The sequence below is a fragment of the Emydura macquarii genome, unplaced genomic scaffold (genome assembly GCF_026122565.2).
Source record: "Emydura macquarii macquarii isolate MOO-44397 ecotype Brisbane River unplaced genomic scaffold, CSIRO-AGI_Emac_v2 contig_1477, whole genome shotgun sequence".
NCBI lineage: Eukaryota > Metazoa > Chordata > Testudines > Chelidae > Emydura > Emydura macquarii.
Window position 1 is genome coordinate 16,673,910 of NW_027131614.1, and position 22,651 is coordinate 16,696,560.

Sequence of the window (22,651 nt, forward strand, 5' to 3'; positions counted from 1 at the left end):
AATTAAGGTGTTATTTTGCACACATGCACAACCACCATATAAGTCACAAATGGCTACTTCATTAAATTTAAAAAAAATGGAACTATACAATACTATTTCCCCCATAGCAAAACTACACAGTGCTTAGCTTCAAAACTGAAATAAAGTTTTCGTTCTGCAAGAAGGCAGGTTTCTAAATACCATGTTCAAACTAATACCCCTGACTTCAAGCCCCACTGCGCATCGAATCCATGCCAGAATTTGTCTGTTGATAGAGGAAGTTCAATCACTGGGGTCCACTATTCACCTTCAGGCAAACTCATTACTAATGACATAATATACATTGGTGACTACACACTAAAATGCATCAGAGGAAGACACAAATTCTGCTTTGTACACAATTGGTATGCCTCCTGAAAATATAACTCCAACTACAAAGAAAGGTCAAGGCTATAGTATTTTATTCATTTAAATATTTGTGTGTCAGGTAAGCATTACTGTGTGCAGTATTGGTGTAGCTGTGTTGGTCCCAGGATGAGAGACACAAGGTGGGCAAGGCAATATCTTTTATTGGACCAACTTCCTTCCCTTGGAGAAAGACACAAGCTTTTGAACTACAGAGATCTTCTTCAGGTCCAGACTTGAAGAAGAACTCTAATTCAAAAGCTCTCTCTCAATTATTACAGCACAGTTCAGTTAAACTTTAAATTTATAGTGACGTGTTACTTTCTAAACAGAACAGTTCCAAAAAAGTTCTAGTTTTTTCACATAAGACTGAACTAAGTTTAGGATGGGATGCCTGACATTTTCTTAAAAGTCATCTGCAAGTGGGATTACTTGCAGAACCTAATAAAAAGAAAGAACCTAATCAAAAACTTTTTTTTTTTTTTTTTTTTTTTTTTTTTTAAACATTCGAAAATCATATTCTGTGATCTATGGCTGGAGGACATCTCAATATGGCACAGGGCTTGTCCACACGGCAATTGGAACCAAAATAATTAACTCAGTTATAAGTCACATTGTAAATTGTTATTTCAGTACAATTCTGTTTGTGAACACTTACTTCTGAGTTATCAAAATAACTATTGTTTAAAACTTTGTTTTTACTAATACCTATTTAACTTAATATCCAACTTTTTGGAGAAAAGATTTCTTTTTAAAGTTTCAACCACCATCCATTCAGTTAGAGGTGTGAGCTAACGTGATACATTCTGTATCCTCCGGCAAAACCAGGAGAGAGATTTCAAAGGGAAAAATATCAATAGATTTTGGCTGTTCATTTATTTAACCACTTTCCAGAGGATACCTCAAGCAGCAGCAAAGTAGAAAAGTACAAGCCCCTTTTATAAAAAAATAAATCTATTGATCACCACCTTTAAATGATGATCAATCCAACAAGATTTAGATCATTGAAGATATATTTCTCAAGTCTCAAATAGCCTTAGAAATACAAACTCATTAAAAAAAAATCAGTTGCATCAAAGGATGTAATTTTAGAGAGGTGATTAAATATTTACACTAAACTTGAAGTCAGAAAAGTCTAACCTAGCAATGCTAGGCCTGTTTCGCTCATGCAATCTTATGGCACAAAGCTGCTGTAAGTCAAGCTAAACTGTCACCGTGAATATTCTTTGCGTAGAGGAAACCCTCCAGTGGCTTAGGGCCACTTCAACAGCTCCTACATTTCCACTCCTCCTGGCGGTTGGTGTAATATGTATAGCAGCTGGGGCACCCCTCTACATAGAACACCTTCAGCGATCAGAAAAGCCTCTTTGCCAGAGAGTGGACTAGCTCCTGAAGTTCCCGGGGAGCCTGAAAGGTGGTTTGCAGCCACAACTGCTTCCACTCCCCCTCCCCACCTCCTCATGCAAGGAACACAGCTTGGGCAAACCCTAGGATCTGGCTCAAGATGCCCAATCTTCTAACTGTTCAATTATCTACTGTAACATACAGGCCAGAATTTGTTCACCAATATAACTTCTTATAAATAATTATGCCTATTTAAAAAACAAGGGTGAGGGAGAAGAAATAAAAACTTCCCTTGCTGCCAGTTGCAGAGGCTTTGGGATTCAGTAACTGAAATCTACAAGTACTAATTCTCATTCTGCTAAGTGTCATGGCCTTTCCAATCCAGTTTTTCCAGATATTAGGTTCAAATGCATGAAAGATTAAACCACTATATTTGAATGCTTGGATTATTTTCCAGGAGCTGACATGCTTTCAAGGAAACTCCAGTGGAAGCACCACCAGTAGCAGTCAATTTCAGATGGCAGCTACTATTTCCACGGAAACTGGTGAAAATAAGGTAATAAGTTTTGTTTAACGAGTTAAAAACTCACTTTATTTCTGCCCATTTGACCCCAATTTCTGCAGAAAAGTAGAACTAGAAAGGCTGCATTCGAGAGCTGGTAGTCTGTACTTGAATTAAGTTACACTCACTTAGACTACAGGCTCTCCGATGGAAGCTACAGATGCTAGACCACTGTGGAGTCTCAGGTGCATAGTACTTCTAAACCATAAATTTAAGATACATTGTACAGAAACTAGTTTATTTAAACTACATTATTGACATCTTCAATTATTATAAGTAAAAATACAATTTGTTTGTTACTATTTATACTTTTTGCATATGTTCGGCATTTCTTATCTTAGACAATGAAAACAGTTTCTCTTTCAGGTTATTAGTGTGCCAAAAACTTGGGATTCAAAGAATGCATGAAAATATTTGTTTAGAAACAAGCGTTTTCATGATTTTCAATTTCAGGAACATTTCTGTTGGCCTTCTTTTTAAGGTTTCTTTTCTTTTTTTTTTTTTTCTTTTTTTTTTTTTTTTAATATTTAAACGTATCAAATTTAAATTGACTGTGGCTATTTAAACTGGAAAGTAATAATTTAGCTGTCCTTACTTTTTGAAAGCAGAAAAAATGTTAGAAAACCATAAATCAAGAAATTTGATTATCCAAGCTATCTGCTTCTCTCAAGAAGACAGATCTTGTTCTATGAAATACAGTTGTACCTCAGGAGTTTAAGCAGCAATATACAAAGTGTGTTGTTACCAGTTACCAAAAAAACTATTACAATATATAATTAAGATTATCAGCCAGAGAAAAATCAAATCAAAAGCATACAATGGCTTTGAAATGGTCAGTTCCTGATTTCTTAGGTAGGGTGTTTTAGAAATTAATATTTGTCTTAGTTGTGTTTAGGTCTTAATTTCAAATAAAACAGATTCTGAGGGTCCCATATTTGATAGAGCAAACAGCTTCAGTGAGCAAGTTCATCAGTTCAGTAAAGCAAACAACTTGCTCTACTAAATGTGATGCCTTAAAACAGTGCCTAATGATCAGTGCAAAATGTACTCAAATGCTAGTTTGTTGGTGAAGATGAACATTTAAGCATTCTGCTGGGGTATCAAAAAATTATGTAGTATGTTTAAGGACTATGGAAGTGGTGTGAAAAATTCTTGGCATTATAAAAAGTTGACAGTGTGTGTGTGTATTGCATCCTCTTGACTGCTGTCACTTTCCAAAATATCTTAAAATTGAGAGTTCTGTTTCCACAGAGTGGACAAAGAGGCTAGCTAGCTCATCTTGCTATTGAGAACGTATAAATAATTTGGGCAGGAGAGAGATTTATGGTCTTGAAGAGGGGGTGCTTGCAGCACCTCTGAAAATAAGGCTACCAGGGTTGTTTGCATTTAATAAATAATGCCAATTATATTAATGCAATGTTAAGGTTGCATAGCTAAAATAATGCAAATTCAAATATTTAGATTCCAACATCAGTGTTAAGGTAGCCTCCAAAGGAAAAAAGATTATAAGCTTATGCATATTTTGACTTTATGACATATAAATAAGGGCTAATGAATTTATATTTCTGCTTGAGGGTGGGGTGGGAGAGAGGAAAAGGTTTTTTCCCCAACCATTACAGAAACATCACTATACACTTATCTTCTCTGTTTTTCTGGAGGGCCATAGAAATGGAAGTGAGAGCTTTTGCAACCCTCAGTTAAAGGACAGAGTTGCTGATGGTACGCCGACACTGCAGTTCAACAGCCATGGCTGGCCTGTGTCAGTGGACTTGGCTCATCAGTCTGTAAAACTGCAGTGTAGCCGTTCAGGCTTGGGCTGAACATTCACGAACATCTTAACTGTTTGACTAGCATTTAAATTAAATCATTACAAACAAAAATCTTTATGCAGTCCAACTACAAAATTCTCTTCTCTCAGATTTTACTCTTATTTGTGACATCAGAATCTTACTTGTTCTCGAGAGTGGAATTTCTAATTGGAAATAGCCATCAATAAACCATTCAGGTAGTCTTTATACATCAGAGAATAAAAATATCACTTTTTTCTTTGCAGATTATCCTTTAAATGGTTGCACTGTATATCCTAAATGTTTCAGGGCATACATTTTGCAACTCTGTTGTATGCAATAAGTTATGCATTAACACAAGCATAAAGAACATAGTCAATGCAATTGAGTTAATGTTGCTCTTGGAAGCTGAAATGGTCAACACAACACTATTTGATTTTAACTGTGCAGTCGGTACACAGTATTAAGGAACTGTTTGAAAAAACCTATCAGATCTATGAAAGATTAATCTGAAAATTCTCCTCCCCAAAAGCAATAACATAGTGAGAAGGCTAGCCCAAGTCACCAGGAAGGTGTCCCTAGATCGTGTCTCCAGGCTCCATCCTTTACTCTCAGGCTAGTAGGGGTTTTAAAATTTGAAAAATTCTGCCATATTTGAAAACTGGTGTCAAACAGCTTCCTTCATCTTTCCCCCAATCTCCAGTAGGCATTTAAAACTTTTGTCCCTCCCATCTGTCCCCTTCATAATAAAGAAAAGAAAAGAACAGCTTTGTAATATGAAAGGGTGTTCTTTATTTAGGTCACATGCAAGAGAGATATGAAGGAATTTGGAATTCATTCTGACTGAGGGGAAACCTTGGTAAGTGATCATAGCAAGTGGCGCCATCATCTCCACCAGGGCATCAATGTCCAGGAGCTGGCTCCTACAGCTTGAAGAGAAAAGAGCTTGTGGGAAGCAAGCAGCTCCCAATCAAGACACACATTCACAACAACTGCCAAAGATTATGCAAATCTTGGATGGGACTATTTAGTCATGAGATATTGCAAACCATCTACATCATAGGCTGCAATTTCCACCGTCTCTCGCAGACGAAAGGATGCCAATCAATCATATTTAGGTCACTGGACACAGACAGAGCTTATTCTCCCTGGCGTTCTAACTCCCAGACTAGACACAGATTGTGCTTCCTAGCATTCCCATAAAAGAAATCGCTAAATTCTAGCTTTGAGAGTGATGACTACACTAGACTGAACAGATTCAAAATAGCTCAGCACCCTTGCTGAGAGAGAATGGTCAACAAGGGAACTTAGAACTGATTCTGGACTCTGAATCTTTCTACATCAACAGGATAGTAGCTTTCAACAACAATTGAGGAAGTTGTGGGGCTGTTAAGGTGGGGGGAACGACGAACTTTAACACTCCACATCAAACAAGCTCAGATTTTCTATTGCAGGCAGTCTTCCTGTCACAAAATGTCCAAGCAACAAATTTTCTGCTTGAGCCCTCTTGGGCCACTCAGAAAGAGGATGCATTTTTAACATCGAAGGGGGCGGAATTTCTTTAGAATCTTATAAAATTTAGATGTCCACTGAGTATGCTCAGAAGTGATATTTCTAACATATCTCCATTTCCCCCCACATAAAGAACATAAAGTACTGATCTTAATGAGGATTATGTTCCGTTTCAAACTTCACCCATTTGTACCACAAAAAAAAAGTATTTAAAAATATAATTTCAGACAGTAGTAAGTTCTCTTATCTCTCCTACAACTCAAAACAGCTGAAAGGATTTTGAAACTTTCCAAAAGAGAGCAAGCATATGAAATTTCAGCCCAAAAAGCAGATGTTTCACAGATTTAGAAGCATGAAAAAATGGAATTGATAAACTTTTTGTAGTCTTCACTAAATCCCGTATGTGACCAAAGTCTACTATAATTCCACTTAACCTAGTGTTGCTGTCACAATCCCTCTGGTCCTCAAGGATTTCCCTACACCTCCCCCCCTCCCCTTAACTCCCCCCCTCCCCAATTAACTAGTGCCAATTTAGTCGTTTTCCAACTCCACCCCCACCCCAATTTGAATACCCCCTCTAATTTCAGTTCCTTGGGGAAAACACTGCCTGGAAGGCTGTACAAAGATTTTTTATTTTTTTAAAAAGACAACCTATGCATGCAGGCTTCTTGACATTGCCTAGAGGTATCACTGTTGGGTATTTCCTCCATCCCCAAAACAATTTATTGCTTAGCAACCTCATATGCCTCGATAGGCCTTGCAATACTGAGTGGAGCCTAACTGTCACTGAAGAAGCCATTTTCAAAAGTGACTTAGACACTTAAGAGTCTGAGTCCCACTGACTTTCAATAAGACTAAGGTTGACCTATACTTTGAGTTACTGTGGGTATGTCTATACCACAAAGAAAAAACCATGGCTGGCCTGCGCCTGCTGACTCAGACTTAGGCTGCGGGACTGTTTCATTGCTGTGTAGATGTTTGGGCTCAGAACCGGAGCCTGGGCTCTAAGACCCTCCCCCACATACAGGGTCCAAGAGCCCAGGCTTCTATGCAAGCATCAACAACAATGTAACAGCCCCGGAGCAGGAGTCCCGCGAGCCCGAGTCGGCTGGCATAGGCCAACCATGGGTTTTTCTTTGCTATGTAGACATACCCTGTTTGGCATGCCAGTGCACCAGCTTGCCACATAACTCATCATGTGGCCAATACTAAAGTGCAGTGAAAATCCTGGAGTGCGGCTTCATGTCTACAGTTTAAATACTCAGAGCAAAATTTAATTTTGTATATATCTCAGTGCAATTAGTTAATTAATTAAAAGAGCCATTCTTTTACTTTTAAATAGGAAGTCTTATTGGCTAATCAGTCAGTTGTCTTAAATACTGAAATCTCATGTTAATCTTCAATGAGACACAATCCTGTCTCTCTTCCCTCAGACATCCTGCATAAGTAAAAATATCTGTAAACTAAATTTAGTTAATTGCAAAAAACTAATGCTAGGTTACCTATGTACCTCCCTATTTCTCAGATTTCTTGCAGAAAAGTAACGTGTTAGTTTTCATGTAATATTAGGCAGGAATCAGATTGTTCTTTATTTCTTTATTACATCAAGTACTTTGGCACAGAACTTGCTTCTACAGAGGCAACTGAGGGCATAAGAGTTTTCGGAATATTTGGCAGCTTGTTGCTGTCAAGCAGCTGATGCGAGAATGACCAGCTAGTAGTTCAGTCAGTGCCACACATTTGGAAATAATATCCTACGTCATTCACATTCATGGAAGCTTTGATACAAAGCTACAATAGCAGCACCATATGCAGAATACTGCTATGATGCAAATGCACTGAGGGCTTCTCAGTACAGAATGTACCCCAATTTTCAATTATTATATCCCTTCCTGTGCATGCACCACATTAATTGGAGTCCCAGTTATGGTCCTAACATAGGACGCTGCCAGTTTTAAATTGACAGTTATAACACAAAATAGGAACACATCAGGCATAGTCTTTTCTTTCCAATCTAGAAAGAAACCAGAACCATAATAATTTCTAGCCATCTATTACCACTTCAAATTTGGGATGTAAAGTAGTGCAGCACTGAAAAAGTAACACTACTTCTAAGTTTAAATATAGTTAAATATACTTAAACACAACATCACACTTTTTTTTTTAGGGTTAAAAACTAGTTTCAGTGTGATGTAGTCTGATCTTAAAATGCCTTGTTTGGTCATATGACCACTCTTTACCCCAACAGAAGTTTAAAACACAGATGAGGGAAGGAAGAGGTTTGTCTAAAAATACTTCAGGATAAGGGGGAACAAGAAAGATAATTTTCAAATATTTCAGGAATTATTTTCAAATTAACCAGTAGAAATATTATTTTGAAAATAATTCTGAAAGGAAAATGAAAGTTTTGAGCCTTATATAAATTAAAGGCCAAGTATACTCCTTAAATCAAGAGAGAACTTTCACAGCACAATTCCTGTAGTTAGTTCCTAGTATAAACTGTACATTTCACTGATTTTAGTACATAAAAAGATGGAGTTAAATGGGGGGAGGGGGGCAGAGAGAGAGTCAGAAGGGAAGAATTATATTGTTGCCATCAGCTATCAAGACATCTCTTCCCAATTACATTTTCCTGTAAAGCTGACACTAAACCAATGGAGGATTCAAGAGGTGGGGCCAATGGCAACATGCTGAGGCACTAAAAAAAACACCAAGCACAACTGATTACTCTCCTTAAGGGCCATGCTTTTTTGTATACTTACTGCAGTTGTCACTGATTAACTAAGTGATCTGGCAATTTCCTACATTCTTTTGCATTTAAAAAAGATCTGAGAGGCTGAAAGTTATCCCCTTTCATAGTCTAGGAGAAGTTTAAGACTGCACCCTGTCCTGATCATGTTATGGAGAGGCCTCTGTTCAAAGAGGCTCCTCTTATGCACACTACCAACATTCTTTTTTCCAAGCTTGGAAGGACTGCGGCTGAATCTCTCTGCAAGAGCACAGCATATGTGATTGGGAGGGAAATGTATCCATCATGAATAAACTTGAGCACAAAGACAGGCTGAGTGTCACAGGATACAAAAGGGTAGAGGTCACAACAGTAAGCTGGAGGGATTGCGCAGGGCTGTGGCTGTTAATGCATGGCTGCTTCATTCGTTTTTTGGCATGCAAAACAAACGTTAGGCAAGAGCGTTTCAAGCTTAAAACATATCCTATGAAGGAAACACGTCCTAAACATGAACTAAAAAAATTCACAAAATACTGAAGCCAATCAAATATCAAAGAGAGATGACACATAATAGAACATTTAAACTATAAGAGTACACAACAAAAACTGAACCAGATTGTTGAAAATAGCTTTCATTAATTTTACAATTCTCAATTTCCCATAATTTTTTTTAACATTTTATTACTACTAATTATTTCTTTTAGGATCCTGGACAGGAAGCTTATCAGTTCTCTTAAAGATTTAAACACTCCTGAAATGCCTATTGCCAGCTATAGAATCCTGAACCTTTTAAGGAAGCCAGAACTTATTTACCTTATCTGTTATAAGGCTAATACAATCTTGTTTCATTCAGAATTTATGAAGTCTGAGAAATCACTTGATGAAATTACAGTCTACTACCACACATCCCTCATATATTCTGTTATTTCAATTTATGACTTTTGTAGTTGAAAATTTTCCTGTACATGTGTTCTTCATAAATACTGGTAGATTACAGTCAGCATTTGTACAGGAACCACATATCCACACTCCTTATTGTGAAGATAAATACACCTCATACATAAAAAATGAAAAGCCAGCTTGAGTTTTCATGGGACTCATCAGAACATACATTTTATTTGTGTGAAATAAAATGGTAGCTCTTCACTTGTGCTGCATATACATCTAGGGCAGTGGCCCGTTTTGGGCCCCCCCTTACCTCATCTGCACGCCTATACCTGCCCAGGAGCCACAGTTCAGAGCAGGCCCACAGCCATGGTCAGGGGACATGACTGGGGACGGGAGCCAGGACCTGAGCTGTGGCCAGAGTGAAGGCCATGGTGAGGGCTGGAGCTGGCCCAGGGCCAGGCCCTGGCCATAGCTGGGAGCTGTGGCCACAGCTGGGGGGTGCTTCCTCACCGCCCCCCATGGGTGCTGGCCCAGACCCCTCTGCGCCCCCTAGGAGTGATGCACCACAGTTTGGGGACCTCTGAATTAGGGAGATTACTCCTATTGCTTTCAGCATTTAGGTTTTTATTAACTTTTCAGAGTTGGGCAAAAGTTATCGGCATCAATAAACTTACATTTATTTGTCTTGCAACTTTAGCAAGTACATATGATCAATATTGTCAAAGAATATTAAGAAATGTAAGTAGTAGTTTATGTTAAAAAATGTGAACTATTTAACAAGTTACAAAAGGATTGTGTATGATAACCATATAATGAACCACAGTAATTTGTTTCAAAATGCATGAAACACCAATGTGATCTGCCACTCTGTAGTTCTGGTGTACCCTCCTGGCACTAGGTCTTTTATTATAATAAATTCAAATTCTAATCTATTATCTTGTAGAAAAAACTATGTAAAGAACTGTTAAGTCTTTGCCCTGACATCCTGTCCATTTTTAAATATTAAGCAATTTCACCAACTAAAAGCTAAGGATACTGTAAAGAAAAAGATTTGCTTTAAAAATACATTTAATTCAAGCAATGAATTCTGGGGCACAAAATTGATGGGATGGGCAGACACTGGAACTCATTCCACTTATTGAGAGAATGATCAGGTTGGTCCCACGTTACCCATCAAGACCCGTCTGTGATTGAGCTACGGCTATTGTACTTTACCAAAAAAGCACATTCTGCAATTACTCCCCTCCCCACCGCACCCCAGACTATTCAATTTAGAGTGCATTTTATTGGGGGAGGGAGGAGAAGAAGGGGAACGTGGGGTTTTTTTGTTTTTTAATGTAAACAGCATTATGTTATCCTGGAAAATAACATAGGCTGTTATCAAACTAAAAACAATCCAACAGGAAGATTTAGCACAGGTGTCTGGAATCTGAACAGTAGCATGCACATATATAAAAACAAGACTGTATTGACATCAACTTCGTGTTTTTTGATATACAACCAATCTCCTTATCATTCTGACTATCAAGGGATTTTATAACTCAGATTCTGAGATTTATTGTCACCAGTCCAAGTTACTGATTTGGCTGCACTGACTTCTCTATGAGGACACAGCTACCAATAACAAAGGAGATTGCGACACCAACTTTTCCCAATCTCAGGTCTAGAACTTCTGCAGCATCCAGAACAATACAGAGCCCTATTGCAAATTAACTTACTTGTCTTCTAAACTCAGTTATTCCGAAATCACTGGTTTAGATCAGGGGAGACAGACCACACGAGAATTATGTATTATAGATTTATATACAAAAAAAGACAGGGTACCTATCCAACACAATAGCTACCTGCCATAAATCACAAAACCAGAAATAAAATTGAACTGCCATCCGAACATAAACTCATTAGATGTGGTTTTCACTCAGAACTCTCCTTCTCTGATTGAGGGACCAATCAGAATGGCTGTGTTCCACAAAACAAAAAATTGAAGGTCAGAGGGAAGAGAATCCATTTGTCCCAGGCAAAGAATTAGAGGTCTCTTCTAGTACATGAGAGGACTAGTGAATTGGGAGTTGGTGCTTCCAAATAAATATGTTAAATGGGTATCCACTGCTAATATGGACTCCAGTATGTGCAGTATGTAACAGACCTTTCCAGGGGAGGATTTGAAAGGAAATGGATGTTGCCATCTATCGGGGCTTTGAAGAACCAGGAAATAGTATGTAGGTTGAAGTGTAAACTGGACTGACAATGAGAGTTATTCATAAGTTGATGCAAGCATTAGAAAACTGTTTACCTTTGTCTGCCTTGAAGACTTCTGCTCTGAATGTTAACAAAATTCTCAGTCTGTGCCTTCAGCTTCTTCAAAAGCTGTGATAACCACCACAGTTCAGACAGCTGTTTGGCTGCATTCACAGACAGACAATGTATAAAAGGAAAATTTCCTCCCAATTTGCAAAACTACTTTGCGAACTCCAATGTTCTAGTCTTGAGCTAATTAGTTTTGCATACGACCAACAGGCAGAGGGATAAAATTTTGCTTACACCAAATGCTCTTCACTGTTCCCCTACTGTTTCCCATTTAGTTTGAAGATTCCTCTGTGTGTGTAATTATTAGGTATGCAGTATTATACATTTTTGTAAGAGAACTTTTTTAAAAAAATCATTGCTTCAAACAATTCAGTACTCCAATATCACACAGGGAATCTTTCAGATGGATACAGTAGGAGAATCAGAAAATCCTAAGTTAATGTGGGTTCCTATGCTGATAGAGAAACATAAGAATTCGGTTCTGCAAGAAGAAACATCATCTAATATTCCTTATGCCAGCCTAGGACTGAAAAATAAACAATCCAAACTGAGATATGAGTAAGAATCTAAGAAGTTACAGCATGCAGGTCTCTTTTGGTCAGATGTGGCATCATTCTAGCTTTTAACCATGGGTAAGTGAAGTGACTGATTTTCAAGTCCACCACCTTACAGATTTCTTAGCCTGAAGATTCTGCTTTCAAGGTCCAAGGAGCAACCAAGAGTATAAGAAAAACAGCACAAACTTGAGCAGCTAAAAATTTACTACTTAGCTTGTAGGCTTCACAAATAGAAGAGAAAATTAAACTATTGCAATGTTAGACGCAGGAAGACCCTATTTAGTTTTCCTATGCCACAAGAAGTTTCAGACTTCCTAAAAGACATTGTCCTGTGTAAATAAAATTAAGGTTTGCCTAGAATGTAGTACCCATTTATTCTGCAGGGTGGGGATAAAAAAACAAAAACAACGAACAACTGGAGTCTCTTAAGTGTGATTTTACTTTAAGTATGACTCCAAAAATGTTATTGTGTCCTCCTTATTACAACAAAGGGTTGGTTTTTTGATCATTCCAGCAGAGGCCAATCCTGTGATGTAGACCACAACTCCTCCTACATCACCTCACATGTCCCTGAACTTTGCAAACATAAAGCACAGGTGGAGTAAAGGTGATAAGGGTGACACTTTTCTGTGCCTCAGCAGGCAATGACCCGCTGCTATTTTAATGGCAACTAGTTAAGTTAAAACGAGAGTCCTGTAGCACTTTAAAGACTAACAAATTTAATTTCTGCAGGCATAAGCTTTCGTGGGCTGCAACCCACTTCGTCAGATGCAAGAAATAGAAATCAGATGGCAGGGATATATGCACATCCAAGTTTAAGGAACAACAATGGGGAAGTAGTCAAGGCCTATTCACAACCATTGATTAAGAGGTGAGAATGTGTGAACAGAGAGAATTACTTCTTGTAATGAGATAGCCATTCCAAGTCCCTGTTTAAACCCAGTTTGATTGTGTCAAGGTTGTAGATCAGTTCAAGCTCAGCAGTTTCTCTTTGAAGTCTGTTTTTGAAGTTTTTTTTTGTAAAAGTATGGCAACTTTCAAGTCATTTACAGAGTATCCTGGGAGATTGAAGTGCTCTCTGACTGGTTTATGGATGTTTCTATTTTTTATGTCTGATGTGTGTCCATTTATTCTTTTGTGTAGTGACAGTCCAGTTTGGCCAATGTACATGGAAGAGGGACATTGCTGGCATATGATGGCATTAGAAGATGTGCAGGTGAATGAGTTCCTTATGGTATGCCTGATGTGGTTAGGACCTGTGATGCTGTCACTAGAGTCGATGTGCGGGAAGAGCTGGCAAAGGGGTTTGTTGCAGGGGTATGTATCTGAGTTAGTGTTCTTCTTGTATGGTGTACGGTTGCTGGTGAGTATTTGCTTCAGGTTGGGGGGCTGTCTGTAAGCAAGGATAGGTCTGCCTCCTACAGCTTGAGCAAGTGAGGGAACATCTGTTAGGAGAGGTTGTAGATCTTTAATGATGTGTTGGAGACATTTTAGTTGGGGGCTGTAGGTGATGGCTAGTGGTGTTTAAGTTACACGGTCTGAGGATATAATTTGGTCCTAGGACTTGGCTACATGGCAAGGCACTGTGTAGCAAGCCAGGGTGTGAATCTATAGCACACCAGCTTGTCACTGCTATAGTACACTGAAAGTCCTGGTGGGCAGCTAAGCAGCACTATTTCCCCCCTCCCACACCAGTACTCTTCAAATCCATCTAACAAATATTTCTAGAGCACTGACAGGCCCGAATATCTAAATGGTAATCATAGAATAGCAGCAGAAGGGAAGAGAAGATGCAGGTCCAAGGAAGAACATATCTTTTCATTCACCTAAGAATTCAGACTCGATTCTAGCAGAGTTATGTACTGCAATTCTCTTCTGGGATCAAAGTGTTGTGGGAAAAGCACTTCAAGAAAGCCTTACTGAATTTCAAGGTGTTTACGCCACTGCCAAGGTATCACAGCAGATATGAGAAGCCTCTTTCAGTTGATTTCATAGTGGTAATAAGTGGCGGTATACCCCAGCTTTGTCTCCAGTCACAGTCCTAAAAAAATATCATTTGCTTTGCATCAATTGTATTACACAGTGAAATCCCCAACTTGTAAAGCCTACCATAAATGGAGAGCCCTGAGATTACTGTCGTAGCTAAACAAGCCACACTTTTGTTATTGCCAGTATATTTATTTTGTGCAAAAATATATTGGTGGATGCCAGACATAGGGATACTTATTTCATGCTGCCAATATTCTTTGCAGTGAACATCTGTAACTTTGAACAGGGGATCAAATCCATGTTACCCCATAAAGCACACTGTTTATTATCATCTCAACCCATGGTAAACACAGATGTCCCACTACCTGCTCTATCTAGTTGAATTTTTTTTTTTTTTTTAAACCAGTCACTGTCCTTGCCTCTTTATATGCATCAAACAGATCTCCCAGATATATCATCCATCTGGACTGGCTGAAGGACTTACTGCAAGTCACTTTACCCAGATGCAAGATTTTACTGTGTCTAGCTGTACTAATCTTATAGGATTATGGCTAGCCTAGAATTATCAGAAGATTTAACATGCACTGCTTGACAGTGGACATTCACCATTAGGCAAAAGTATTTGTAAGATTCAGAATGATGCCAATCCAAAACATAAGTGACATATATAGTTAATACATCACTTTCAGATAACTTTACGAAGTGAAGGGTAGACTGCCTAAAGGAAATATATACCTCCTGAAGCTAAATAGTCATCAGAAGCTCCTCCTTCCTGTTAGGCAGCTTGCACTACTGATCTGCGTGTCTTATGTCTTTCTTTTTTGGGGAAGAGAGAGAGAAAACCATAAAGAAAATAGTAAGCCAATTCCAGTAGAATCTGAAGTCTTCAAAAGCCTGACCTCACCATGTTTTATTTTAGGCTTTGTTATGGTATTGAGTCTTAACTGGTCGATCTGGTAATGGATAGACATAGATCTAGTGTCCATATAAAAGTGTTAATGTGATTATTTTGGATATGTTCAGTTGCCTTCTATACTCTTGGCCATGTTTTCAGACCCTAGAAGGGGAAGACACTTAACTAAATGGCTCCAGTTTTTTCTTACCAAAAAACCAACATAGGCCTTGTCTACATTACACAGTTTTACAAACAAAAGTGAGCTTTCATTGACAAAACGGTGGAGATACACACTGAAATGCTCCTCCTGCTGATGTAACTCCCCTGCTACACCAACAAATTAAATCATCTCAACAAGCAGCACAGAGCTTTTTGCGACATAGTTAGAGTGATGCTGCCGCAGTTTGAACTCCATGGTCCTAAAGATATGCACCCCTCCCCTGTTTAAAGGCCAGGGAATTTTTGAAATTCCTCTTCCTGTTTGCTCAGCGGGCACAGTTCACACAGCATCTTCCCAGCTAGCTGACCATGCCGACTTTACGTACTAGATGCTCTCACACGTGGAGCACACTGGAGCTGTTGGATCTGTTGAGTCTATGGGGAGAGGAGGCGGTGCAACTTCGCTCCAGCCATGGACACTTCGATACATATGGGCTAATTGCTAGTGGCAGGCAGGCAGAAGAGGCACAAGAGGAACACGCAGCAAAGCTGTGCTAAAATCAAAGAGCTGAGGCAGGTGCACAAGAAAGCAAGGGAGACCAACCATCACTCTGAAGTGGTGCCAAAGATATGCCACTTCTAAAAGGAGCTGCATGCCATCCTCTGCAGTGACCCCCACTTCTATTGCCAAGAGCAGCAGGGATCCTTCAGAGGGACTGAAGGAAGTGGCCAGAGGACTCAACCCAGATGACCAAGTGGTGGATGAGGAAGTGGAGCTGGAGAACAATGTGGAGCACAAGATAGGGTCATTTGGTGGCACAGCAAGCCAGGACATCTTTTCCACTCTGGAGGGCTCTACCCAGTCCCAGAACTCTGGCTCTAGCACACAGGATGCAGGAGAGATACTTTGACACTGCATGGTGACAGGACATTGAGCTCTAGTGTACATTGTTATATGAAAGAGGAGGGATAAGGGACAGAAATTAAACACCACAACCCATCCATGTGGCCATGGCAGAAAAGTTTGTTAATGTACACGGGAATGTCCCAGGAATCCTCCAGAGAGATCTCTAGGACAAAAAAATTTCCTGCACATATTCTGCAAACCCCTGCCAAAAGTTCCTTGGTAGGGTGGCTTGTTTCTCTCCCCATTGTAGGGAACTTTGCCACGCCACCTGGCAATTACTTCTGCAGGGACCAGAGCAGCACCCAGGTAAGCAGCATATAGAGCCAGTCTGAAGCCACACACATGAAGGAGATGTGCCCTTGCATCATGAGTTACAGGATTCGATTACCATAGCCCATGAAAAAGGATACCAATATTCAGAATAGGCTCCCTAGCTGCTTGCAATAACCCCTTTGCAAACCACCTTTTGTACCTTTTTGCCCACTGTCCACATCCCAACTCCCTGAGAAATCACCGTATTTGGGACTCGCACTGATCTGTATGCTAGCCAATGGACAGTGAGGAAGGAGGTGTGTGCAACTTTTGTGATTCACGACTGTGAGCGCACTCACAATACTGTCTCTGTTCATTATTTCTTTGGCTTCTGCAGATGCGCCCTTGAGAACCCACTCCTCCACACCAACAGAGCGCCTCAGTCAGAAAAAGCAGCAAACCATGAGAAGTAAGGAAGATATGTTTCACAAAGTGGTGCAGTCAACAGATGTAGCACACAGCAAAACAAGAGAATGGAGGGAGACTACTAACAAAAGACTGAGGCTGGATAGCCTGAAAAGACACGGTCAGGAGCGGATGATAAAGCTCCAGAAGGGCAACAGAAAAAGATGATGAAGTCCCTCATTACGCTGCAATCCGAGCACATCTGTGCATAACTCCCCCTGCAGCCACCACACCACTCCAGACCAAAGTCCCCCACTGCATTCCTCACAAGTTCCTGGCCTCCCTCAGTACCCCATGCACACCACGCTTAGGGACTAGTTTCACAGCAAAAGTTGGAGTTACACCCATCTGTGAGACCACTAACTGCAAGACTGTTCCTTAACGCCATGTCCTCTGTTCAACCAAAAATGTGTGTTTTGCCCTGTTATTAAACTCAAGTCTTTGAAATAAAATGAGTCTTTATTTGTGACACACATACATACATTGCTCAGTACCAACATTGAGACACAATGGCTTTAGGGAGGAATATTTGCTCATTGCAATTAATGCTCAAGAAGCAAGCACTACAGGGGTAATTCAAGGCAGCAAGTAAACATTACCTTGCCAAATGCATTACATAAAGACACATTACTGGGAATCATGGTCAAAATGCTCCTTCAAAGCCTGCCTGATTCAAATAGCCTCCCACTGCACCCCTCTAATTGCGCTTGTACCTGGCTGCTCAAAATTAGCAGCCCGCTGATCCACCTCAGCAGTTCACACCTGGGTAAACTTTTCCCCCTTTGCTTCACAAATATTATGCAGGGTACAGCAGGACAGAATGACCATTGGAATATTTTCCTCACTGAGGTTTAAGTTTTCAAAAAGACAGCAAAAGCGCCCTTTTAATCAGCCAAAAGCACATCCAATGGTTACTCAGCACCTGCTGAGCCTGTTGTTGAAGGGCTCCTTACTACTGTCTACATTCCTGATGTAAGGCTTCATGAGCCACAGGAGCAAGGGTTAGGCGTCATCTCCACGGATCACTATGGGCATTTCTACATTCCCCACTGGAATCTTCTGTTCTGGGAAAAAAGTCCCATGGTGCAGCTTTCTATGCAGCCCAGTGTTCCTAAAGATGCGTGCATCATGAACCTTCCCTGACCATTCTGCACTGATGTCAGCGAAACAGCCCTGGTGATCCACCAGCATCTGCAAGACTGTGGAAAAATAGCCCTTTAGATTATGTACTCCATCTCAAGATAGTCAGGGGCCAAAATCCTTGCTAACTTTCTCCTTCCATCCCACAAAATCATTTTCTTCAGAAGGGGAATCTTATGAAATTGGAATCTCTATCTACATTTGGTGGATGGAAAACTTTTCCAGAAGATTCTCTTGGCTCAGAATAATTGAAATATCTGATAAAAATCTCTTCAGTATCAGAATTGGCCAAGGGAAAAACTACACAAGTATAGAGCAGGGATTCTCAAACGGGGGCTCAGGGACCCATCAAGGAGACACAAAGTTATTGGGGGGGGGGGAGGGGGGGGGGGAAGAGGAGGTCATGAGCTGTCAGCCCCCACACATCCCATGTCTATGGCTATCAGCCCTGCATATGGCTGACAGCCAGAGCCCTTCAAAGCTGGATGGCCAGAGAGCATTGACCGCTGGCTGGGTGTTCTGAAGGCAGTGCCGCCCCAGGCAGCAGCACAGAAGTAAGGATGGAATGGCATGGCATTGGGGAGGGAGGGGGATTACTTTTGAGATGGGGTGTTACACCAGGAAATATTTTCAGAGAGGCTCCCAGCAAAAAAAAGTTTGAAAGCCCCTGGTATAGAGCATTAGATTGCCAAATTTGGTAAGCGAGATTACCAGATTAACGTGAGGTACAGGTAGACTTGCAAATCTGTGGGTGCATGTAAAGGCTCATTCTACTTGGCAGGAGATCTCAAACTTTTTTCAAAGCATGAACAATTCTTAACAGAGCATCTGTGAACCATCTTCACTCCCTTGGGAGGACTGCATACACATAAGAATATAAGTAATATACATTAAGATTTCTTAATGAAATTTAGTAGCTGAAAAGCAAGAAAGCTAGACTCAGCTACTACTACCTCCTCCTCTTTGGTCTTGACATCTGCAATGCTGCCTCATCCTCAAATCCATTCAAAATTCTATCATCACCCTCCTAGCTCACCACTTTGACCATATCACCTCCTCAGTCCACTAATTTCCATCTTCTCTAGTACAAACACAAGCTTCTTGGTTCTTACCTTTAAACCCCTTTACGACTTAACCCAACGCTGCCGAACTGCTCTATTTACCCACTGAAACATCAACTGCCACTTTCACTCCAATGTTGCCAGCCTTTATTACCCCAACGGTCAGCTTTTCCCCCCTCAGAAACTTTTGTGCCTTTTCTTATGCTGTCCCTCATGAACAAGGAAAAAACTCCCTCCACAATTCTGCAATGCCACTTGAGGTCTCCAAATCCCTTTTTAATGATCACCACTGCTAAGACCTACAAAAATAAGGCTAGGCAGATGGTGAGCTGTGCAAGTACTGTGGAAAAACTTGTTTCACTGTTGCACCCAATCATTGTTTCATCCACATGTCACATCAATAACCAAGATTGGTCAGGGTCGCAGTAATTTACAGATGAGCAGAGACTGGTGTGAAGATCAGCCCTTTATAAAGAGAAACGATATACAGACTAAGTAACAAATTTTGCTACTATTTTGTGTAGCTGCAGCCTGCGACTGACCTGTCTTGGGTTTCTTTGTTTCTACCTCAGGAGGAAGCTGTCCCAGGAAACCAAAGACTGCATCTACAGGGTACAGGAAATAGGGCATCTCTATACTTCCTGGAGGATTTACTCTACAGTACATCTTACATTTTTTGATCCGCTTTTTAAAATTTCCTGATTTAAAACTATTACAATACAATAACTGACAACTCCTCAGGTTGCTTACACACAACCCAAATACGTCTCAATCAGTCTCCTAGGGCATTTCAGCAATCTTCTTGACCTGCTATATTGCAAACTCTCTTTAGGCAAATCCTTGACTGTAACAACTTTTCTGTCTCATGGTCATTACCAGGGTCAGTTTGTGAATTGTTTTCAACTTGCATGTCTGCTCTCATTTCACTTGTATATGCCAAGTTGTTAGGTATCTTGAGCAGATGCTTACAATTCCTTTGTGAAATTTTTGCCTTCATCTGTGCTCACTGAGTATGAGCGAAGTGATTCTGATTACTGTAGCTTTGACTGGCCAGTGCCCAATCTTGCTAAATTCTGAGTCTGTTTTTTTAACTGTGGAATAGGCCTTGCTCTTTTATTGTAATATTTTAATTGTTCTTTCCCAATCTTTTCCTTACTATCACAGACTCCTTAGTCATCTTTTGTTTTTAATCCCATGTCTGGTAATTGGTTATTTTTATGTCTGTTGTAGAATAGTTCAGCTGGTGATTTTCCACATTGAAGCAGTATAGCTCTACAGCTGAGTTGTGCTGAATATGTATCTTCTCTTGCATAAATTGCTCTTTTGAGCAAGTTCTTCACTATATGTATTCCACATTTACTAATCCATTGACTTGATGATATATAGTGGTCTCATGATGAAAGTTGTACATTTTAGCAAAGTCCCATAATTCCCTGTTTTTCAACTGTGGTCCAGTGTCAGTTACTGTGCTTGGAATCCCATAATGTGCAGATACAGATTTAATGTGCCTGACAACTACTGCTGCTGTGGTATCTTCAAGCATCACTAATTCTGGGAAATTGGTAAAGTAATCCATTATAACTAAGTCCTAACATCTTTCCAAGTTGGACATGTCAATTCCAGCTTTGTCCTATGGAAATGTGAGTTGTTTGTATGGTATCACTGATTCTTTTTGCTGGGAATCACTGTACTTCAGACATGTTCCACACCTGTTCACCATTACTTTGATGTCACTATTCATCTGTGGCTAGAATACAACTTCTCCAGCTCTTTTTGATAGTCATTCCCAAATGTCCTTTGTGTAGTCATTCCAGTATTTTCCTTATCATCACAGGGGGAACCACAGTCTGTATTTCCTTCAAGAGCACTCCTGAGATCATTTTTATAGTCAGAATATGCAGGCAGGAAGTGTTGCTCTTTTCCTCCTTTAATTATCACTTGTACCTGCTTGCAGTATTTCATTTTTAGCTGTTTGTCTCCAAGTCATCTCAGATGCCTGAAGATACGTGTGAACAAATGTGAGTTTATTGCTTATTTCAAATCATCAGAAAGTGCATTGTCAAATGGAACATATGTCTGCCATTCATAAGTGGCAGCCAGGATAGAATTCCAGGGTCACACCATACTTCTGTATTTTCAAAAATAATTGCTGTATCGTTTTGAGGATGATTCTCTAAGTTCCTTTTTGTGTTTCTGCTCTGAAGCTGTGACCATAGAGAAAGTAATGAAATCTGATACAATCATACTCCAGACCTAGTGTCTATTTTTCAGTTTGCGTATACGCCACCTCTGCAGCTGTCATAATCCTCAATGCATCTGAAATTTGCAACCACTTGGTTCCATGACACTGTATAGTACTATTCCCAGTCCTCCTTTTAAGGCATCTGTGGAGAGTTTGATGCCTTTCAATGAGTCAAAAAAGTACATCACTGAAGCTGATGTCAGGATGTGCTTTAACTCATTAAACACTTATGCACCAGCACCCATGCCCATTCAGTGATCTGTTGTAGCGACATCTTATGTGAATTGTGAGAGCATTGTGTGAATTTACTGAGAATTCAACATGTCTAGCAGCCTTTAATTCCTTTTCGTCTCAGCTTGTTCAGTATTACCTGAATCTTTGATTCATTGAGCAAGATTCCCAAGGTAAAGTCTGGTGGCTTGCCTTTTTTACCATCAACTCTTGTTTTATTATTTTCCCTTTGTATTTGAGTGTCAATGTGCACTCTCCCAACACTAGAATTGTTCCTCCATTTAGTCTTTCACAGACACTTTTGACTCTTCCACTTCTGTTCCTTATCTCTCTCTTTCAGTTTCTGCTACTATGTTTACTTGTCCCCAGTGTCTATCTGGTATGTCACACAAGTGTCACGGGGTGCACGTTTTAATTAACCAATCTTGAGTTTTCAGACTCTTCCATTACTGTGCTTAAGAAGGAGCTCTTCTTCACTTAAGGAATCCCTTTCTGCACCTAATGCACTTTCCTGTTTTCTCTAGAATAATGGTTTTGTTTATTACAGTTTCTACTTATTTGCCTGCATGCAAGGCATTTCCTATATGCATGTTAGTTGCCACATTGCTGGCATTGTTTTCTGCTTCCCATATTTCTATCCTTGGCCTATTTAATTTTGGTGTACTTTCCCTTGCTCATTTAGCACATGTGCGTGTTCTGTGCCTTTTCTAGGCTCTTTGATTTTGTTTGTTCTGCTGCATAGCATATACATATATATTGCCCTTTCTAGTGTCAGATCCATTCTCCATAGTTAACTATTCACTGACTTTTTTTTTTATTGTTACACCACGGGTTAATCTGGTCTTTAATGAAAGAGTCTTAATATTCCATAGTCACAGGATTGACTTTTTAGTTTTAAGTCTGTGACAAACTCCTCTATTGTTTCCCCTTCATTCTGTGTTGTCAACTTGAACACCTCTTTCTGATAAGTAACATTTTTCCTAGGTCACAATGATCCTTAACCATTTTCATTATTTCTGCAAAGTTTTCCTTTTTCTTCCCATCGTCATCTGTCTGGCATGCACTGTATATACATCTAGGGCTTCTGTGCCTGCCATTTAAGAAAAGAGAAATCTTTTGTTCTCCCTCTAGTTTATTTGCCCCCATGGCTTTCATATACAGCTCAAATTGCTGTTTGAAACTTTTCCAGGTGTATTTAGCGTTTCCCCTGATTATCAGGGCTTGTCGAAGTTACTTGGAGT

The 22,651-nt window shown here is 39.9% G+C and overlaps 1 protein-coding gene across 2 annotated transcripts in view; it reads right to left on the reverse strand.

Moving 5' to 3' along the window:
* The window catches only part of CHD7 (chromodomain helicase DNA binding protein 7), a 204,508-nt gene that overhangs the window by 136,430 nt on the left and 45,427 nt on the right, over nucleotides 1–22,651 (reverse strand). The gene's annotated exons all lie outside the window — the stretch shown is intronic.